Below are 19,597 nucleotides of genomic sequence, written 5' to 3'. Positions count from 1 at the left end.
GAAAGGACTGTTTTTTTTAAACAGAAAGTGGCTGCTGCTAAGCGAAATTTTAACTCTAAAGCAAGCAGAGCCAAAATGAACCCTTGCTACATAATACTAAAGGCCTTGATCCAAAAAGTCTTTCTCCTTCATTTACTGCATGCTTCAAACTTGAGGGAATGCCTTCTCCAAATGCTGGCAGTACTCCTAGCCTCTTCATGTGCTTCCTGGTTAATTTTTGCTTATTCCATATGGTGTGCAACGCTCTGAACATCTCTCTCTAGGATCTATATCAGCATGTAGGCTAGGCATAGCACCATGCTGTCCTAGAAACAATTTTTATGCCAGAAAGACATTACTCAGATCGGGATGGTGTGTCACACTTTGTTATTCATAGTAATATTGACTGTGATGATAAGGCTGTATTCTGCCACAATTCTGGAAAACCAGGCGTGCGTGGGCAGGTTGGGTGAGGGGTTTGAAGTATTAGAAGCAAAATTAAATAATGAATTGAGATGGGGACTCTTCTGCAATATTTGTATTAAAATTCTTTTGTGTAGTGTTAGAAAGCAAATTGATGCAAGCCACGGCAACCCAACTGGGAAGATGCCCGCTGCCAATTGGAGCATAGACGGACACAGCAACGTGCCTCTTAGCCGCTGTGGGATGAAGGAATTGTCCTGCACGTGGCATGGCTTAACGTGTTCAAACATGTATGTTTGAACTAAGGCCAGTTCTGGAGCCTTCTGATATTCCCTGAGTTCAGTGGTGTGACTTGTGTGAAGGTGAGATTGGTCCCATCTTCCTTTTTTGGTGGCCCCTCTGGATGAGAGGCAGATGTATGTGGGTTTGCCCAAACGGTGATTTCAGTTTGGATGAGGAGTGTGTTTGGAAACCAGTCTTCCTGGTTATCCCCCTATAACGTACTTTGGTTAGCGTCATGGAGCAGCCTCAAAGTGCATGAGCTGGATTCCTTTTGGATGGAAGAAAACTAGAAGACATACCCCAGGAGCACAGCTGGAGTACTCCAGCTGCAAATGGGCTTTCAGTCCGTAGGACCAGACTAGAACTGGTCTGACGTGGAGGGAAACCCCTGGAATATGCATATCATGGATGTCAGGTCCTCAATACTATTTTGCTCTACGGATTTGCTATTAGTCTATGCTGCTTGAAAGTTAGTATTCGCATAGCCTAATAGCCATCACTTTTAAAAACAGTGATATTTGAGGAGGAGGGTAGGAGATTTTCAGCCCCTTTTTCTCCCCTGAGCATTGTCTGACCACATGACATAGGTGTAGCTCCATGATAGGGCAGTTGTCCCATCCCGGCTACAGCTGGATTCAGCTGTTTGCATACTAATAGGTCGTAACCCAGATGTGGTTATTCAGGCTGACTTCTGGTAATGCATGGACCATAGGTCTTCTGTGAACAAACCTTCTTGAACTAGAGTAGCATACTGTGATGTTGCTTTTCCGGGGGATGACACGATCTGTTGAAAACCATTCACAGAAGGATTAGGAGAGTAGGGACTTTTGTAAGAATAAGTGAGAGAGGCTAGGGCAGCCTTCCTTTGTGAGGGGTTATATGGAGTACTGGATAAGAGAGTTGCTGGACTGGAACAAATGGGTCAGGCAGAGGAGCCTAAGATAAGAGAACAGTCAATATTTAGAGTGGAGGTGCAGACAGTTGTTTTCTGGGATAAGTGGGATAAAAATGCTATCGACTTTGGGTATTTATAGAGCACCCATCACTGTAGTATGTTATGCAGTCAATACTCGCATTTTCAGGGGCTCTCATGAGAAGCATAATATTTTAAAGAACTTGCTGGTGGAAGTGGAATAGGTCCTGGTGCCTGCACATTTCTGGTCATGCAGGCTCCTAAGGAGACTATGAGCATCAGTGCTGAATTCCAATTCTCCAGCCACCTTTCTGAATGAGAGGAATGGCAATCCACAGGTTTCAGGTTTGACATTGACTTCAAGCTTGCAGCTTGTCTGCAAATCACATTATTTTGATACAAACTGCCCATTTCAAATGTGAAACAGGATGCAAATTAAAGATTTATGACTTGTCTGTCAGTTTTGATTCCATCATGTGCTCATTAGTCATGCCCTACTGTGCTGCCCTGTAACAGTTCTGACTGATGTTGACCACAGTCATTATAAACGATCCCTTTTGATACATTAGTTAATTACAAAGGAAATCAGCCTTCTCCTGGAAAATTCAAATCTATCTTAAAATCTGATGGAGAGGCAATTCATTATGAGGAAAGTAGTTATTTATGAATTTACTTAAGAAAATGGAGCTGTTCTCATTAAAATAAGCTTAAAGTTACAAAACAGTGATAAAATGTCAGTTGCCTACTTAACTCTTTTGGTGCATGTTTCACTAATGAGTTGAGAGACTCTGAGACTTCTCCGCTAGCACTTACAATTAAATTCAGCTAACGCAAAGCAAAAAAAGACTTGGGTAAGACTTGCTTTATAGTTGTAAAAATAACAGAAGTATGCAAGAACAGACACAATGTATGTGCAAAGACTTTCTTACTTGAAAAATCATTTGGATGGTGTTCAACTTTTGCCTTTGTAAAGGACTTTCCGGTGAAAACATAGGAAGTAGTCATGATTTACTCCAAGGAAGAGTATAGGATTTCAGTTGAGGGTTTGCACAAATATTGGCCTTTTTTTCCCAGGGAGCCATGATAGAATTGGACATGACCTTTACAAAATTTCTATTGTTCATTGATTAGTTTCTGCACCTTATCTTCAGACAGGATTTCGCCATAATGGTCCAGTGCTTTCAGATCCTGAGATGAGGTGAAGGCAAGGGTGTGACGTGTCCCTTCCCCAGACCTTCATTCTTCTTCATTCTCCCTTAAGTCCATGGACTGAGGACAAGTTGGTCAGCATACCCACACGTCCAGTTGTCTGCAACGTGTGAGGGATGTTGCTGAATCATTCCCTCCCTCCCCACCAGTAAATTGTCTATGAGAAGAGATTTGGAGAGGATGGAGAGTATGCAGATTTGTAAAGAGTTGGACTCTGACCATCTTTTCAAGGAGCCTGAAGTGAAGAAAAGCACAAAACTTGCTAAATTAGGGGGTAAATTTTTAAGAACATGGGCACTGTTGGATTAGAGATGTACCATGTCCCTGCCATTTGATGGAGATCACTGCTCTGGCATTCAAACAGTGGTGGCTGTCACTCACTACTGACCTCCTGGTTTATGTTTTCATCAGAGTTGATTTTACAGGATAGCAAAATGTAACTTTTTCCTGACTGAATGTGCAATCACTCTTGCATTTGTTTTCACAGGTGCTTCTTTTGCTACATGCAGTAAGATCAGTAAAATGAAAAGGAAAAAGATGATGACTGTTCTTGGGAACGTGTTTACCAAATGGCTGGAGAGTAGTTATCATGGCATCCAGGTAATAGCTCACATTCTGCTTTCTTTGTGGTAGTCCTTGCTCTCAAAACTGTATACTTTTTCCATATCAAAATTACAGCTTGCAGAAGAGCTTCCAGTTAAAAAAAACGTTTCCTTGTTTCCTCTCAGTTGTTTCTGTGATATTGAAAGGTCACTGACTGGCAGCACTCTAAGTATACAAACTGTGCAGGTCCAAGGGTTATCCCCGTGACAGTCTGGTGAGTGTACGTATCAGTGGGGAAGGTCAGACACCGTACTCATGAGTATGCTGAGAACTAGATCTGAGTGGAAAACAATATCAGAAATTACCTGTACAGATACCAGTAAATAATTTATTTATTTTAGAGGTCAGACTAAACCAAATCCTAGATCAGAATCCCCCTAAACTTGTGGTACTTTGCGATCAAAATTCATATATTCATCTGAATTCCATCATTTCTTTGCTTATTTTTCTCAATAATATCTACCTTTCCAGTAAGGCTAAACTTATTTTAAAATTCCACTCAAAAGGACCGGCTCGCTGGCCCACGGGTCAGTGGTGGTTTGTGGATATATCCAAACTGCTCTCTAACATTCTTCGGGCCTGAGAAACATTTCAGGTCAGTCTCCAGAGCAGACTTGGAAGTCAACAGGGGCTGCCACCCCGTCCCTCGCCATTCCTAGCTGGATACCTGCTCCATGGTGGGAGGAGGACAGCTGCCCTGCATTGCTACCCCACCTCCATCATCAGGTCATCCAGGCCTGCTTTACCTCTCCCTGGGGCAAATTCCAGCTCAGTGGAACAGTATTTTCATCCAGTAAATGAAGAAATGTGTCAGTAATGACACTGGATGACCTTCTATTCTCAGTGTTTCGTTTGGATGGCTAGGATATCATTTTCTGGTCTGGGATGGGTTTAACTAATGGAAAAAAAAAAGATTAAGGAAATAAAATGAGCATGTTTGCTATCCCTTGGCTCTTTACCTTCATGCTGATTTTTAGAAAATGATAATGGTGATAAATGAAATCTCTTTTACTGTTACTTTTCCTATCACTGATTGTACTGTAATTCTCTCAGATGTGCTTGTAATGTAAACTTTGGCCGGTTCTAGCAACAGAGTCCGGTTTGCACTGGAAATTCCCTGTCAGCCCTTTGTAGAGGTACAGGATAGTATTTGGATCAGCTTGCAGTTTCCTCTGAAACCTGGGAGAATGTATTCTTATGTATAAAGTATATTGAAAGTGAAGAAGGGCAAAATGATTCATTCAGAAGTATTGGCCAAATCAGTTTTAGGTGGCAGAGTTGAACAAATGTTGACACAATATTTCATTTTTAATTTTGTTTTGTTAAGCTTGCTCATTTTGCCCAGCAGTAGGTTCACCGAGTATCCTTAATATATCCTGTGTATTATCTGCTATATGTTCTGAAAGATTTTTTTGTCTTTTGTTATATTGTTTACAAGAGAATGTATTCTGCTTCTGGCAGTCCATCGGCATCTGTGTGGCAGTGACAAAAAACAATCACCCTTAAATCCAGGTATAATAAACCTGCATGTTTTTTAGTTCAAATCAATGTTGAATCAGCACAGACTGGCTAGACATCCAACTGAAGTTTGATTAAAAACTAGGTCAGTTATATTGTGCAGTTCTTTTGTTTTGCACTAAAGGGGATGTTTAACTTAAAGAGACACACGTATGGTTAACATTAATGTTGCTGTAGCTGCTGTTCTAGCGGCACAGTTTTACCTGTGGAAAATCTCTGTGATCTGTCAAACTTTCAAGTTTACTGTGCAGGCTACCATGAACTAACAGCAATTAAAAAGTGGGCAGAGTCTTAAAACTTACTGCATGAGAATTTTCTGAGATGGGTAGGGAGAAGTCAGATCCATAATGTATGTGATCCCATCTTCTGTCTTGTGATCTTTTTAAAAAAACTTGCTAATTTCTTATGATCTGTGAATTCAAATGCATTTTAATGTATTTTTTATATATACTATCTCTTAGCAGTCATGAACAGGAAGGGCAAAAATGAAGAAGGGGATGGGAATGGTTATTGTTTTATTATTTTTCCTTTAGAAGGCTATACCAGGAAGACTGTATGTCTTTCAGTTTCTGTAGTCTTACCTTATTTATACTGGTCTCATCTCTCTATTATCTTAGTATCTTATACATTTGCATAATGCTATGTTCTGTTGTCTGAGAGAGATGTTTTTGGTTTTTAAGGTGAGCTATATGTGTTGCCTTTCCCGTAGGCCCTGTCAGTGTTGGTGCGGTTCTGTGGGCAGAGAGGTCTTTGGTCATGTTTAGTCCCTGTGGAAGAATATTCCTTGGCCATGGATAGGTTTGTGTCCAGCCCCCAAGTATCTGGGCCTGACAGTTGAAATTACATTATGGAAAGTATTATTATGACATGCTTTATTACATGAGTGGGGAAGTAAATTGAATGACCTAGGAGATCCCTTCTATCCTGCATACCTCTGCTTCCCACGTGGAAGGACAAATGGATGCAACTGGAAGAACTTTGAAGGTACTTCCTAAGACCTTAAATTGTTCTTACTTTTCCACGGGTAGCTGAAGGACTACAGGAAGTATAAGAGGAAAGGAGCTTCTATGTCCTGTCTTGACACCAGCTGCACCTTCTTTAACTTTTCTTATTTAGTTCCCAGAGCAATGCTTCAGCATAATCAGTTCTGGAAGCTACAAATTATTGAATTTCTATAACCAAGTCTATGTCTAATAAGATGGGGCATGGCCTCCCAGGCAAGTAACAGGGTGAAATGGCTTAGTGGTGACAAATGTTGTCATATGTCTCGTGAATTTAGTTTTCTACCCCAATAAAGAATTTAAGGTGGCTGCAAGGCCAAAGGCTATTCCTACAATACTATTTAGACTTCCTTGATAATTAATTTTGTGCCAACACATTTTCAGATACAGGCTCTGAAAGTATTACAGCAAAATGGAACTTAGTTTCCCAAAACATGCAGTAGCTGCTACTTAATCAGAGTTTCGTGATGGGAGATGTTATAAGCCCTTTTCCCCAAAATCTCTGACCCTGTCTAACGAGTATTGCCACACTAGTAAGTGAGACGCTGACCTAATCTAACATGATGCTCCTCTCTTGATTCCAATGTCATGAATCTTCATGTAGACCCTCTGATAATCTAACCCCAGTGTATGATACAAATCTTGCTTCGCTAAATTAAGAAGACGAAATTTTCTCAGCATCAGTGGGAACTTAAACTACAAAAGCTACTCACAGTGAAAACGTATTTCCCAAACGTTCTTGTGCTTCCAAAGCCCTTTCTGTGTGTGAATGATCTGTACACAGGTTTTAAGCACTCATGAATGCAATCGTTAATTTGGAATTATTCAATGAATGCCATATGTAATAATAATTCAGTCTGTGAGCTGCTTATAAACCGTAAGCTGTGAAAACTATAGTAGGGATTCACTCTGTATAGTTTGCTGTTCCTACGGCACAATCAGCTCCATTAGTGACATGACAGAGTTGCTTCTCTCTCTTTTCATGGCTCTTGAGCTTCCCAATAACTTTCTTAGTGTGAGAAGCCAGAGGACACTTCTACAGTTGGGGGATATCTGAGTGGTTTTTAGGTCCTTGTTCCAGGTGAGACCAGCTGGTGTATCCCGAGACTGTGCTCACTGCCTTCTGTGCACTTGGATGTACGCTGGAAGGAAGCCTGGGTGTGCTGGTAAAGTGTGAGAAGTGGTGGGCTCTGGGAGGACTCCCAGCCTGTGTGACGAAGGAATCAGTGCTGTGGGACAGATGAGCACCCCTACCCCAGTGGAGATGAATCTGTGTCCAGCCAGTATCACTGTTAACTGGCCTGGTACTGTATTTTCATAAATATCATGTGACAAAGGTTGCCTGAATTAATTCAGCTTGTTTTGTTCCATAAAGTGCTTGCAAATGTTTTGCTGTCCTTTGCTCTGGGGTTGCAAAGAAGTTGCAAAGAATTACCCCAAATCTCATGAAGGCCTCACCATGCTTCTGCTGCCTCGGTTTTGCCCTGTGTTCAACAGGAGCTTTGTGGCAACACCGTGACCCCTGTAAAACACATCTGCAGTACTGTGCTTCCTTCCTTCGCCAGGCTGCTGCCTTGCGGAAGAGGTTGTCCGTCTGTCTGTCCCTCTGGGGCCGTCTCAGCCAGGGGGCCTGGGCCGCACTCAGAAGTGCGCGGGGGGCCTCTGAACTGGAACCACCCAGCGGAGTACCATGGACATGCTGTCTCCTAGCTCTTTTCGCCGCTTCAGCATTTCCTGATGAGGCTCTGCATGTAGCACATTCATAATTACAGTTTGTAGAACTGTTCCCTCAAGATGTAGGCTGCCACTTACATGATTCATCGAATTCATTTCCCTCTCTCCCTTTCAAGACATCTCCCTATTCTCCCCTTGATGAATCTAGCTCTGAGCCTATTATTTAGATAGGACGCGTAGCAGCGCTGAACTGTTGGCACCCATGTGTAGCTCCATTGTTGAAGTACTGCCTTGCTAATGGTTAAGGGTTGCTGTTAAGGTTAAATCAATCATTTTAGATATGGTGAGACAGGAAGACTGAACTTCAGCATAATATACAAAGTAGGATAGCTTCCGTAACTCCCTTCATTTACACAGGGCGTTAATTAATAGAAATACAGAGAATTGTAGTGGTTCTGTTTGTGCTGATATTTAGCAACAACATAAAAGTAAATTTACCATTCCCTTTAGTTGATTGGACATCTAATTAGTTAATATGGTGGTTTTGTGTGTTCTCTATTATAATTAGTATTTTCTGGCCAGTGAGTTTATAGAAATTAAAAGAAAGGCAAAAATCCCCAGCTTGGAAAGTGATATTGTGAAGTACAGTTAGAGTATAGTGGACAAACTTAACAAACAGGATGGATGAAGATGAAGAAAGAGACAATGTTTATGCTGGTGGCATTATGTGGTGATTTAGTTATGGCATATTCTGGTAGTTAATGTAACTATTTTAATGCTCTGCTGTTTAACAGAGCTGTAATATAACTGAAGTCATAGTGTGTGATACACTTCTGTTTACATTCAGTGTTTAGAAGGAGGGGCATGGGTTTAAAAACCATAAAATGCAAAATTTTAATTTCCTGTTCCTCGCTTCTCTGCACAGTGAGAAAAATATAAACGAGGCTGTTTTGCAGTTTATCAGTAGATAGCGCTGAGGGGACAGTATTTAAGTCTTAAAAATTACATAAACCTTACCTCTTTTTTTTTAACCTCTGAATAAAATAAGTTTTTGTTTACCTTGTATATTATGTCTGCCTCCAGAAAATAAACCTATCATAAAAACTGAGGTTTCCCTCTCTGGAAATAACTGTTGATGCGGGATTTTTAGAAATAATGTTAATAATACTAATCGCTCAAACCACTGTCTGAGAGACCTCCTTGGAAACATGTCATACTTTACGGAGTTTGTAAAGAATATTTGCTATTCAAGGTTTCAGAAGAGAAACGAAGTTGAAAAATTTGGGCCTATTGGTGCATCTCCCTAGAAGTGATGTATGAGCTTTGCCTTCCCAAGCGAGCAAGGTCTCCCTTGTCACTGTGCTGGTCCAGGCTGGCTTTGGGTTTTGTAGCATGCTGCCAGTTGCAGCTACTCCTGCGAGAGCTGAGCTGGAGCAGCGTCTGTTGTTTCCTGCAGCAGATACTGTGGTGTTGAAATGGCAGCGTTTGATCCTAGAATTAGTTACAGGTTAAGTTCTCTAGGGACCAGGAAGAACAGAGCGCAAATAGCAGTCTTTTTAAAAGCAAATTGCATCAGTGCTGCAAGTCGAGAGATGCTTTCCACTGAGAGTGCGTGACTGCGCTTTGCTCATAAATCACTGCTACAGCGAGGCTGCTGCTTTCTGTGCGATTGTTAACACCACACAGCGCGTCTGAAATACGGTGTTCTCCCCAACGCAGGGCAGTCACACAAATACTATCGTGTGGTAAGAGTTGTTAAATATTGTCTCTCAAAGAACAGGAAACTAGATGGTCTATAATAGGGATTAATAAGTTCTACAAAGGATCTATCATCCCTGTAAAAGTAAAGCTCTTTCGCTTACTGTTTCTATGAATGTTATAATCACAGGCATTGATATTGTGACAACACCACCAATTACTATTGAATCTTTCTGAAAGTTGGAAAACCAAGACTGGAATCTTAAAATGGAGACAATATCGGAAACTTTCTCTTGGACATTGTTCATTTGTACGGATATTGATTTTGGATGGCAAGCGATGCTAACATAAAAAGAAGTGAAAGGTCAAACAGGCACGAGGCACTGATGATTCATAAATGCTGCTGTAACTAGGCTTTGTTGATGTTACTGTTCTTACCTTCATCTGAGATGCTTCAGTTTTCTGGGAGCCTTTAAGATTTGTCTCAGTTTTGTAAAGAGTAGGGGAAAATTGTTTTTGTCGTGATCATGACAAAAGTGATAGCTGGTATCTTCAGGAAGTAACTAGTGTGAAAGCAGCAGCACAGCTGTTCCTGAGCGCGGAGAATGTATTCGCTGCAGTCGCAGGGTAACACTTGTGGTCTCGTGTCGCGTCAAGCACTGTGGCAGTGCTCAGCCTTGCCCTGGAGATGCGTTGCCGCCATCGGTGTACCTCTAAGCATTTTAGACTCAGTTATGGCCTGCTGAATTCATCCAGCTCATCAGCTTTATTTGTGAGCCTGGCACTGGTCCCCCTCTGCCCGAGGGAGCTGCCAGGCGCTCCTCCAGCAGCACCGTGTCCTAGTGCGTGCGTCAGGCCTTGCTGAGGAGGAGTCCTCTTCAGCTGCAAACGCCTCTTAAAACTGGCCGTGGATTCCTGCCCAAAGGAAGTGGAAGAAGAAAATAGATCTAGAGTCACCAAATAACTCTTAAAATGGTAAGGACTCAGTTTTCACCCTCAAATATGAGCACTGGCAGACCAAATAGAAGCTCCTGCCTAGGTTACTCTGCATTTTTCCCAGATCTTGTACTCATTTTTCCTCCTCTACAACAGTAGCATAAGGGATAAGATTTTAAACGGCAACCCAAAGGTTAGTGAGCCTGAAAGCCCTACTTTCCAAAGTGGGAAGCCCAAGTCATATCTAAGACACTTCACATACAAGGCTTTATAGTCAGAGCATTGATTTACTTGGTAGTTAAATACTTGAACGCCTTCAGGAATCTGAATTGAACAAATTGTCACTTCTGGAGCTGCAATTTAGTATCCCAAGTTGCTTGAGTATTTTTGCAATGCTACCCTCAGTTCTGACATGCTAGAAAGATTTTCTGTCTGGGACTTGATTTTGAGATACCAATTAATTATCAAATATTGTAATAAGTAACTGTAACGATGACATCACGTGCTGGCTAGCTCTTGTCACCTCCAAAGTGTGTTCGGTCTTTCAAATACAGGCTTTTTTTCAATAATACTCCAACTTTACTTAATACTGGTTTATTCCGGTAGACTGTTTCACTTTAAAACCTCAGCAGATTGTTAGTTCAAGTCTATACACTGCACAGGCCTTTTTTCCTCCAGTGAAGCTGAAGCTGGGTCACGTCAAAGCGTACTGTTCTCCGAGTAGGTGCTTTAAAAGATGGTCCCTGAGCAGGGGTTACCCATAAATCCCACAATTTATTACATTCATTAGTATCTAGATAAAGGTTATTAGGCAATCAATCAGGGCCATGTCTCATTACCCTTTAGTACTCGGGATGTTTTCGAGGTTTTCATTAGGGAGTCAAGTTATTTTCTTCTCTGCTGCTGAGCAAAGAACTCCTCCAAGTGGATATTGTCTAAACTGGAATATTGAAACGTTAGGACCAGACCATGTGAAAAACGCTGATGACTCAGGCAGTTTATTATTCCTCCTCAGATGAATATGAAGAAGGAGGTATTCTTCCAGATGGAGAAGTGGATGAGTCACTTAAAGGGCAGCTAATATGCAAGGGCTGTGGGAGAGGACATGGCATGGCAGGCAGAGGTAGTAGCTAGCAGAGCAACTATTGGCAGTGGAGAGAAACTTGAACGTGAGGGTTTCTGGTGCGGCCTTTTATCTCACTTTCAGCTGTGAAGCTTACAAAAGCATCAGTGAGGTGTTTATGAGGCCATTTCTGCAGCAGATTGTGGGAGAATGGATTCAGTTCGGATCAGCAAGCAAAGGACTGGGGGGGCAAATGCTGTGCCCGGTGGAGCTGTGTTCACAGTCGTGAGCAGGGAAATTGCCTCTGGATGCTTATCTGGTGATCCAGCCCTTTGCATTCTCCAACGTGGGATGGAAATCTTATGTCGGTTGCTGTTCTCAGAATACTTCAGCATACAGTTCCTGTTTATCTGGACTCCTCAAGTACAGAGGCAAGGAAAAGCCTAGAGATTTAAAAAATAAATGTGAATCTCTATGAATGTCAGTGGAGGTTCTACCTTAGCTAGAGGAAAAAAAGGGTTGAGATGTTTAAGAGGTTCCTATCTATATCAGAAACCATTTACTCTCTGCTATCCTATATCATTAATGATATTTTTATCCATATTAATGTTGAAGATAGGTGTTCACAAGAGCTCTTTGCTGTAAGACAGTAACCACATTCATTTCTTTTCCGTATGTATGTATGTATCGTGTGTAGGGATGAGTAATGACTGCATGAGCTGCGTGACATTTACAGCCTAAAATCTAAGTGTGTGTGAAACTAAACCACTAAGAGGCTTAGGTCCTAACTCAGATAGATTGATTGAATTTTTGCCAAGATCTCACTGAAACTCAGACTCTGTTTTGCACTGGCCTTGGTTTCTGAACCAGTGATTTGGAATTACAGATATTTTCATCTTCTACTAAACTATCTTTTGATTTTATGTCAGGATTTTGTAAGTGTAACTGTGAGGTTAGATGGTACCTGAGGAGGGGAAAGGTGATTTCTTCTTCTCGCTGCTCTACCCAGAACTGTAGAGTGGCTCAGGCTGGTCTCCTGCAGCGCGGCAGGAGCAGGGAAGAGCAGCTCCACTTCTACTCTGCTCATTACGGTGATTGAGTTTTCATGGGGATTTGTCAAGGGAATTGTGAATTTGGCCCACACAATGATGTTTTGCCATTTTTTTTCCCCCGCGAACGTTGTGCTATACTGTCTGACGAAGCTGGCGTGATAGGAGGGTAAATTGCTTAACACTCTTGAGGAGAGGTTTAGGGAGCAGAAGTCTATGACTGATTGCTCTTGTATGATCCACTTTGCAGAGCAGAGAGGCACAAAATTGTCCTCAGTACTAGGCAGAACTCTGCCATGTAATTGGTCAGTGTGCTTTTGAAAGCCAATGTACAAAGCAAAGATTTGCTGAAATTTCCAGCTTTTATTTTGATGATTAAATTAGTGAGTTTTGATGTGACTGCCACTTGAAGATAAAGTCACTCAAATTTACACAGCTGACAGGATTATGCCGGAGGAGAACACCAAGATAGCTAGATATGCTGTGATATTGAAGGTTAATAAATAAGGACTTGTGTTAGGAATAAATCTCAGAGTAGCTGATGGGTGTGTGATTCTGAATTTCTTTCAAAAAATTGTTTCTGTCGAAATGTATCTGTTTAACTATTCCAGAGCACAATCAGGAAACTCACTCTTAAGTGTTTCTGTATGTCACAAAAGTAACTGGGAAATTAACTTCCATATGCTCTTTTTCAACTGGGATGTGCTCAGATTGCCATTGTGTCAAAGGACCTGTCGTAAATTAAATTAGCAGCTGCTAGACTGCTTATCCAGCTCTTTGCTACATCACTAGGAGAATGGCATGCCAAAATGACTGAAAGTTAATATCATGTTCTCTGACATCAGTCTAGTGATGTATTGCTCACAGAATGAATTTTCATTGTCAGTAAAACTTTAAAAACATTTACATATATCAAACTCACAATTCTGGAACCCTGTAACGTCCTTTCAATATATGACACGGATCCTAGAAGCAAAGTGACAGCTGTATATCTATCTACTAGACTGTTCATTATCAACTGAAGGCGGGTGTAAAATCATTGTGCATTTACTACTGTGAATGCCAGAATGAAGAGAAATAAAGACAGAAAAATGGCAAATACTGTTCACAGACTATAGTTGTGCTTTGGTGACAACATGCAACGTGACACTTAAATATTTTCACCGATGCAGGAGTTTCTCTTCGCATTTCTTTTATTAGCTCAAACTTGGAGTGACCTCAGAGCTTTCATGTATTTCCTAATTAGGTCAAACCAAATAAGTGCGTGGTACATTAACATCGCAAGAAAAAGCTATTAAAACATACTAGGACCCAGCTTGGCTCAGAAATAGAATGCCCTAGGCATTAACGCTTCAGGAAACTGACCAGGACTTGATCTTCCTCGTGGAGCAATGGATCCTTGTGCCAGGATGATCCTTGCCCCTGTCAGGCCATGCACTGGTGTGGATCAGCCCACCTGAGCCGATCCCAGCAGCTTTCTTGGAACCCCACAAACACACCGAATGCAGGTGGGCAGCTTCTTTAAGACTATTGGCTGCTCTTGCTGCCGTCCAGGAGCAGTGGCTTGTGTCGGCTTACTGTGAAGCTCCTTTGAAAAGCAGCAGATAGCAGGACTAGTGAAAGAAACAGCAACCAGTGTGAGCGTCTGAGGGTTCTTGGGAAAGAAGGGTGCTCTGTCGAGTGAGATGTGCAACATGTGCTTGTGTGTATTGGCCCCAGCACTGCTGTTGACCATCAGAGAGCATCTACTTCATCTTCAATGAATCACAGTTACCAAAGTGGCATACTCAGCAGTCCTAAGCTAGCTCGGTGCTCTCCTCCTCCTCTGCAGTCTTGTATGACTAAGTGCTTTGGGGAAGGGAAAGCGCTGTGCGCAGCCCTGGAGCTTTTTAGCAGTGATGATCTCACATCCCCTGGGAGACCCCCATTGATTTTGGATGGGGGTCTGAGACTCATGTTTGAGTTCCACTCCCCATCGATAACAGCAGCAGCTGGATAATGGGATGGTCTGAGAAGTGATCAACCCACACATATGCAAAGGAGAGGAGAACAGACTAGGCAGGTACTAATCCTATTCCAAGTTCAGACAGCCGCAGTCTCAAAAGCCTGCTTGGAGCTTTTGCCAATATTCTTATCATTTCTTTCAGTGCTGAGAGTCAGAAAGCCATGAGCTACTCCTCCAGATATGGTGGTTGTCATATTTTGTGTGATTCATACCTCCTACAAAGTGAAGCAGAAGATAGGAGTCCAAGTTTTACTTCAGTAGTTTACTATTAAGTATTTTAAAGGGAAAGAATAGCAAATTCCACTGTTTAATAGCAGGTTTCTGCTGCAATGGTGCACTGTATCCATCTCATTCCTTTGGGCATAACTTTTTTCTACTGCTGTGGATTACCGCTTGTGCGTCTGTATGAAAGATGAAAGCTCATCCAGAGCTATAGTGGCAATGTTGGGGGGCACAAGTCTGTGTGGCACACCACGGCTCTGACACACCAGCTCTGCACAGTCCCAGGCTCTGGGATGCTCTTTATCCTTTGGCCATGCTCTCTACATTGGCCAAGTGGAGAGATAAGATACAGGGGACACTACTGCAGCTCTGCCTCCCATGCTTCCCTCACCACCACCCTGTCACACAGCAGGGAGTTTTCTGTTACTGTTAAGAAGGGACACTTGTGCTAGTCCCAGCACAGCTAAGGCTAAAGTACATGTTGCTGCTACTTGGACTGGCTATCTTGCGGTTGTTTTATTTCATGCTAAATTTTGTTTTTCCCAGTGCTCTCCAGCATGTTCTCATGGGGACACAGTCACCATGTCTCATGTCACTTGCTGTTCACAGCTGACACAGTCCTTGGAGCTTAAGAGTAAAGGGACAGAAAAATAATGGGGCGTGCGGAGATTTGCATGAGCTAGCACAAGACTGGGCACCTTGAAACTAGAGGAGACACGTTTTTGCAGAAAATAAGCAGCTTACTTTTTGGAGGCTGTAGTTTTGCAACTGCAAGTAAATGCAGATGCATTTGTTCTTCTTTGGGCACAAGCCTCAGTGCACCTGTGAATTATGCAGAAAGACTTTTAAGTGACATTGTTTAGGTGTCTTTTACATTTGCCAGTCTGCTAGGAAGAAATGGTGGGAAGGAGCTGGGAAAGGGAGAGTGGCTTTGCAAGAATGAGCTCCTAACTACAAAGCAGCAAAGTTTTCTTGTTTCATTGATGCTCATGATCGGGCTTTAGGTGTGAGCCGTGTTGTGTTCAGGTCTCGGCATTAAGCATTTCCTTTCCTCTGTCATTTTCTAATGGACCCTCAATTTTTTTAAGATACCTTTTTCCAGGTTTGTTAACAGCACGTTAGTAGTGTATCCTGTTTGTGCAATGACTTATATTTCCTATGTAGCTTACCTCATTACCTTGTACAGTTTTTCAAGTAAATAGATTGTGCTTATATTCAGAGAAATGTAATGTAAATTCTCACCAGAAGAAAGCTCTCTTTGGAGGACAGCTGCATTTTTCAGAGTATGTTTTCACATGTCGGCCTTTGATTGCATTTCATTGTGGAGCACTAACCCCCTGTGTCCTTGTGTTCGTCATTTGCCGCAACAGCAGTGGTTGGCACCAGTGAACTTTAGAGAAGTAGGTTTTCATGTATTGCTTAATTGGGTCAAACCAAATAAATGCATGGTACTTTGGCATTACAAGGAAAAGCTATAAAAATAGAAATAAAATGCAAGTACATCTTGTTTTTTTCCTCCTGCTCACTTAAACGCCCTTGCAAGTAGGAATTGGGAAGAAAAAATATTTACATTCACAAAAATGAAAATTGAACTTGAAAAGAGCTAGTGCATCGCTAGCAGAGCGTATCCAGCAGCACTGCAGGTGGAGGCAGCCACTGCAGACTCAGCCATGAGGTGCCTAAAGATTTGTCTTAGCCTGATGTCAGTTAATTGATAAATTCCACATATTCATTTTTTACTGCTGATGCTCTATCAAACCAATAAAATACATCTGCAAGAGTGTCTTCAGCTGGAAGCCTGTTTCCATCGTGAGTGCACTGTTGGAATCAGAATGTATTTCCTTCTTTACTTTAGATAGATCTCTTATTATAAAATACTGTCAGAGGAGTAGAATTGCCACCCACTGAAACCAGCATAAGTCATGTACTAGTGAGAATATAAATGATTTCAGAGCTGTAGACAAGAGCTTTATTCTGTGTGCTGCACTGAGGCATCGTTGCTGGTCTTCAGGGCGGGACAGAGCTGTATCTTGGCAGAGCAAGTTGCCTGACGAATATCTCCTTTTAGCTCCGGACAGTAGGCAAATGTGTGCACACTTCTTGGTATAGGGAACCCTGCTGTGTTACTAAGTCTCTTTCAGGACCAAACTGATTTAAAGATCTGATCCCTCCTGGCAGACAGACAGCAAAAAGCAGCGTGTGGCAGCTCTCTCGTTGCCTTGAAAGCATTCGTGGGCTTTATATTATCTTTTAATCCTGTTCTGTATTAATGCTGCCTCCTTAGAGGAAGCTTTTTGCTGCAGTACACGTATGGTGACTTCACCTTACGTTTTGTCCTCTGTTGCTAGCTGCGGTTTTGGGGGGTACGTTACATGGCCTCCAGCGCGCAAGGTGCTGCCTGCAGCTGCAAGGGACCAAAGGAAGAGTGTGTGCAAGCAGCAAAGCTCACGTGAGCCCCCCAGCTCCGGGCTCGTCACTCACGGCTGTCTCGCAGCCGTTCTGCATGCTTGCTTCTGGTCTCCAAATAGAACTAAAAAAGCCTTTAGAAGCTATTAGTTTCCCAGCCGTAGCTACAGTGTTCCCAGATATTATACTACCTCCACTGTCAGCTAGTGCAGCACTGCCTGCAAGGGATGAGTGATCTCAGGTGTTGTCGTGAATTTATTTAGCATTTTGCCGTGGCGGTAGCTGTGCTTCACATTAGCTTTCTCACAATACCACCACAGGGAAGGAAGAAGAAATTATCTTTCTCAATGCATAATGAGGCAAATAGGAGTATGCGGTTTGTTTGCTCTCTGAGATTTTGGTGGTCCGTAGGTTACCATGGCAATGGGAGTGTGATACTTCAAAGTTTGATAGCCAGGCACAACAAGAGAGATCCTGCTTTGAGCAAGAGCTAGATAATACCCTGGGCATGTGAGTGTGTGTGTGTATGAACAAGATTCTTAATAGTTACTGTGCCTTGGGACTTAAGATTCACATTCGTCGAGAGATTTGTCATTCCTTTGACTCATCAAATGAAAAGATTCCACTCGGGTTGAAAAGCCTGTAGGATTCCTTTTAATTATTTTTGCAAGCTTCATAAATTAAGCTGTCTAAACGTAGTGCAGATTTTTCCCCAGCACTAATAGTTTCCTGCACGTTTCCCATGTGAAGGATTGTTTGCATTTAGTTACTGTTCCAGATATTTCTTCCTTAAGGAGAATTCCAGTTTCTTCCCAATCTCTGTAGTATTACTGCAGCTGAAGATTTGAATCACTGTTTGAATCACTCTTCTTTGAGACCATTGGAAACATACATTTTTGGGTGATAAATCTGTTTTTCACATATGCAGCAAATATCATATGGAAGAAGTTGTTCTAAGGAGCAGAAGGCAGAGAGCTGCAGGATTCAAAGTAATTTTCCACTAAGTGATAAAGACAGGTAACCAACAGGGGTAGATCAAGCTGGAATTTTAACCTTTGGATATTTCAGGGTAAAGTTTGCATTTAGTCATCTGAATCAGACACCACCAGCCCAAATCTAGCTTATGACCCCAGCTGGGAGACAGTAGAAGAGCGGGTCCAGTTTACTGGTCTGAGTTGAACAAAACTGATATTCTGTGGTAAAATATTGGCAAAATTTCTGAACATTGATTCATCGTCTTTTGGAGCAATAATAATGAACTTTCTCACATGCATGTTCAAGATTTCAAAATGCTGCTATAGTAGCTGTGCGCTGTTGGGTTATTTTGCACAGCCATAATCCAGTTGTGTTGTTGTAATAGGCTTCTCCCTAGGGTTAAGTAGTTTAGAAAATTAAGTACTCTGTATTGCCATTTAACTTTCACTTACAATTTTGATTCCGCTGCACTTAAGAGTTTTTCTCTAGTGCAGAATACTGGAACACAACGAGGGACTGTGAATCTGGTATTCCTGATTTGGGAACCTGGAAGTAATAGACAGCATCACAGCACTTGCTCCTTACAAATGCTTGGCTGCATAACACACTTCTCTGTTTTTCTGGAACTTAAGACAGCAGTTGGCAATCATTTATTCTCCTTGGACCTTAGGAATTTCACTCAGCCATAGCCGCAGGTTGTGGCAGGAGAAAACAGAAGGCTTTCTTCTGATTTTTAAAGGTTTCCTGAATAATTCTACAGAATGTAACCGCTGAATCTCCTACCACTGGGAGCTGTGGTGCTTTCCATTCAGCTCAGAAGTCATTTTACATGGGGTGGTTGTAACCTTTTCTTCTGCTGCCTCTAATAAATATTATATGTCTGACATTTTAGCCTTGCATCTCTCAGTCACTGGGATCCTTCTAATAGCAGAGCCTGAGGTCCTATTAGATGAAACACCAGCTGTGCTGACGGCTAAGCTTGTGAAAAGCCTGTTCACCATGAAGTATCTTAAAAATGACCACAGCATCCTGACTAGGAGCAGTCTCAATAGCTCAACTAGTCATGCAAAAGCTCCACTTTGTAGACAGGGTCTACAAAGTCTTGTCTACTGAATAGCACAGCCTGGTTTCATATTAGCACGATAGGATCTAGATTAACCCCTTGTGATGCAGAAAGAATCAAATTCAGGATATTGCTCAAGATATACAAAGCACCTCCTGCAACTTAGCTGAGCTAACACCACCCACAGTGCTAGCATTGATTTTTTTATGACCGTTTGTTTCCCCTTAATGTCACACTTTTGTTGCTTTTTCCTTATATTTTAGTTACATGTTTGTAGAAGAAGACGGAAGAATAAAAATTGCTCTTGGAATTTACTTGGAGTTTCGTGTTTCACTTTGGAGTCAGGCTGCAAAATTTCCTGTGCTGAAAGTATCACCCCAGTTTCTCTTAAGGCTGAAAAACTATTTTGACTCTCAAAAAAGACTTTCTCTTTTGGTCTCATAAGAAACAAAACCAGCCTTTTCCACGTTCATGCATGTGTCCTGTTTGTAATCCATGCCATGAGGCTGCATTTTTACAATTGCAGACTCTGAAATGATTTATCCAAGCAGTCCCACCTTTAAGAGATTAATGGCCTT

General features: G+C 41.9%; 1 long non-coding RNA gene across 1 annotated transcript in view; it reads left to right on the top strand.

Moving 5' to 3' along the window:
- The window catches only part of LOC104142174 (uncharacterized), a 94,256-nt gene that overhangs the window by 13,697 nt on the left and 60,962 nt on the right, over window positions 1-19,597 (top strand). Inside the window, exon 5 of the long non-coding RNA XR_011143384.1 lies at window positions 3,294-3,406. This is a non-coding gene — a long non-coding RNA (uncharacterized lncRNA). The remainder of the gene's footprint in view (window positions 1-3,293; window positions 3,407-19,597) is intronic.

Source organism: Struthio camelus, chromosome 11 (genome assembly GCF_040807025.1).
Source record: "Struthio camelus isolate bStrCam1 chromosome 11, bStrCam1.hap1, whole genome shotgun sequence".
In the NCBI taxonomy this organism is placed as follows: domain Eukaryota; kingdom Metazoa; phylum Chordata; class Aves; order Struthioniformes; family Struthionidae; genus Struthio; species Struthio camelus.
Note: the sequence above shows the minus strand (reverse complement) of the source record. Positions and strands in the feature narration are given on the sequence as shown.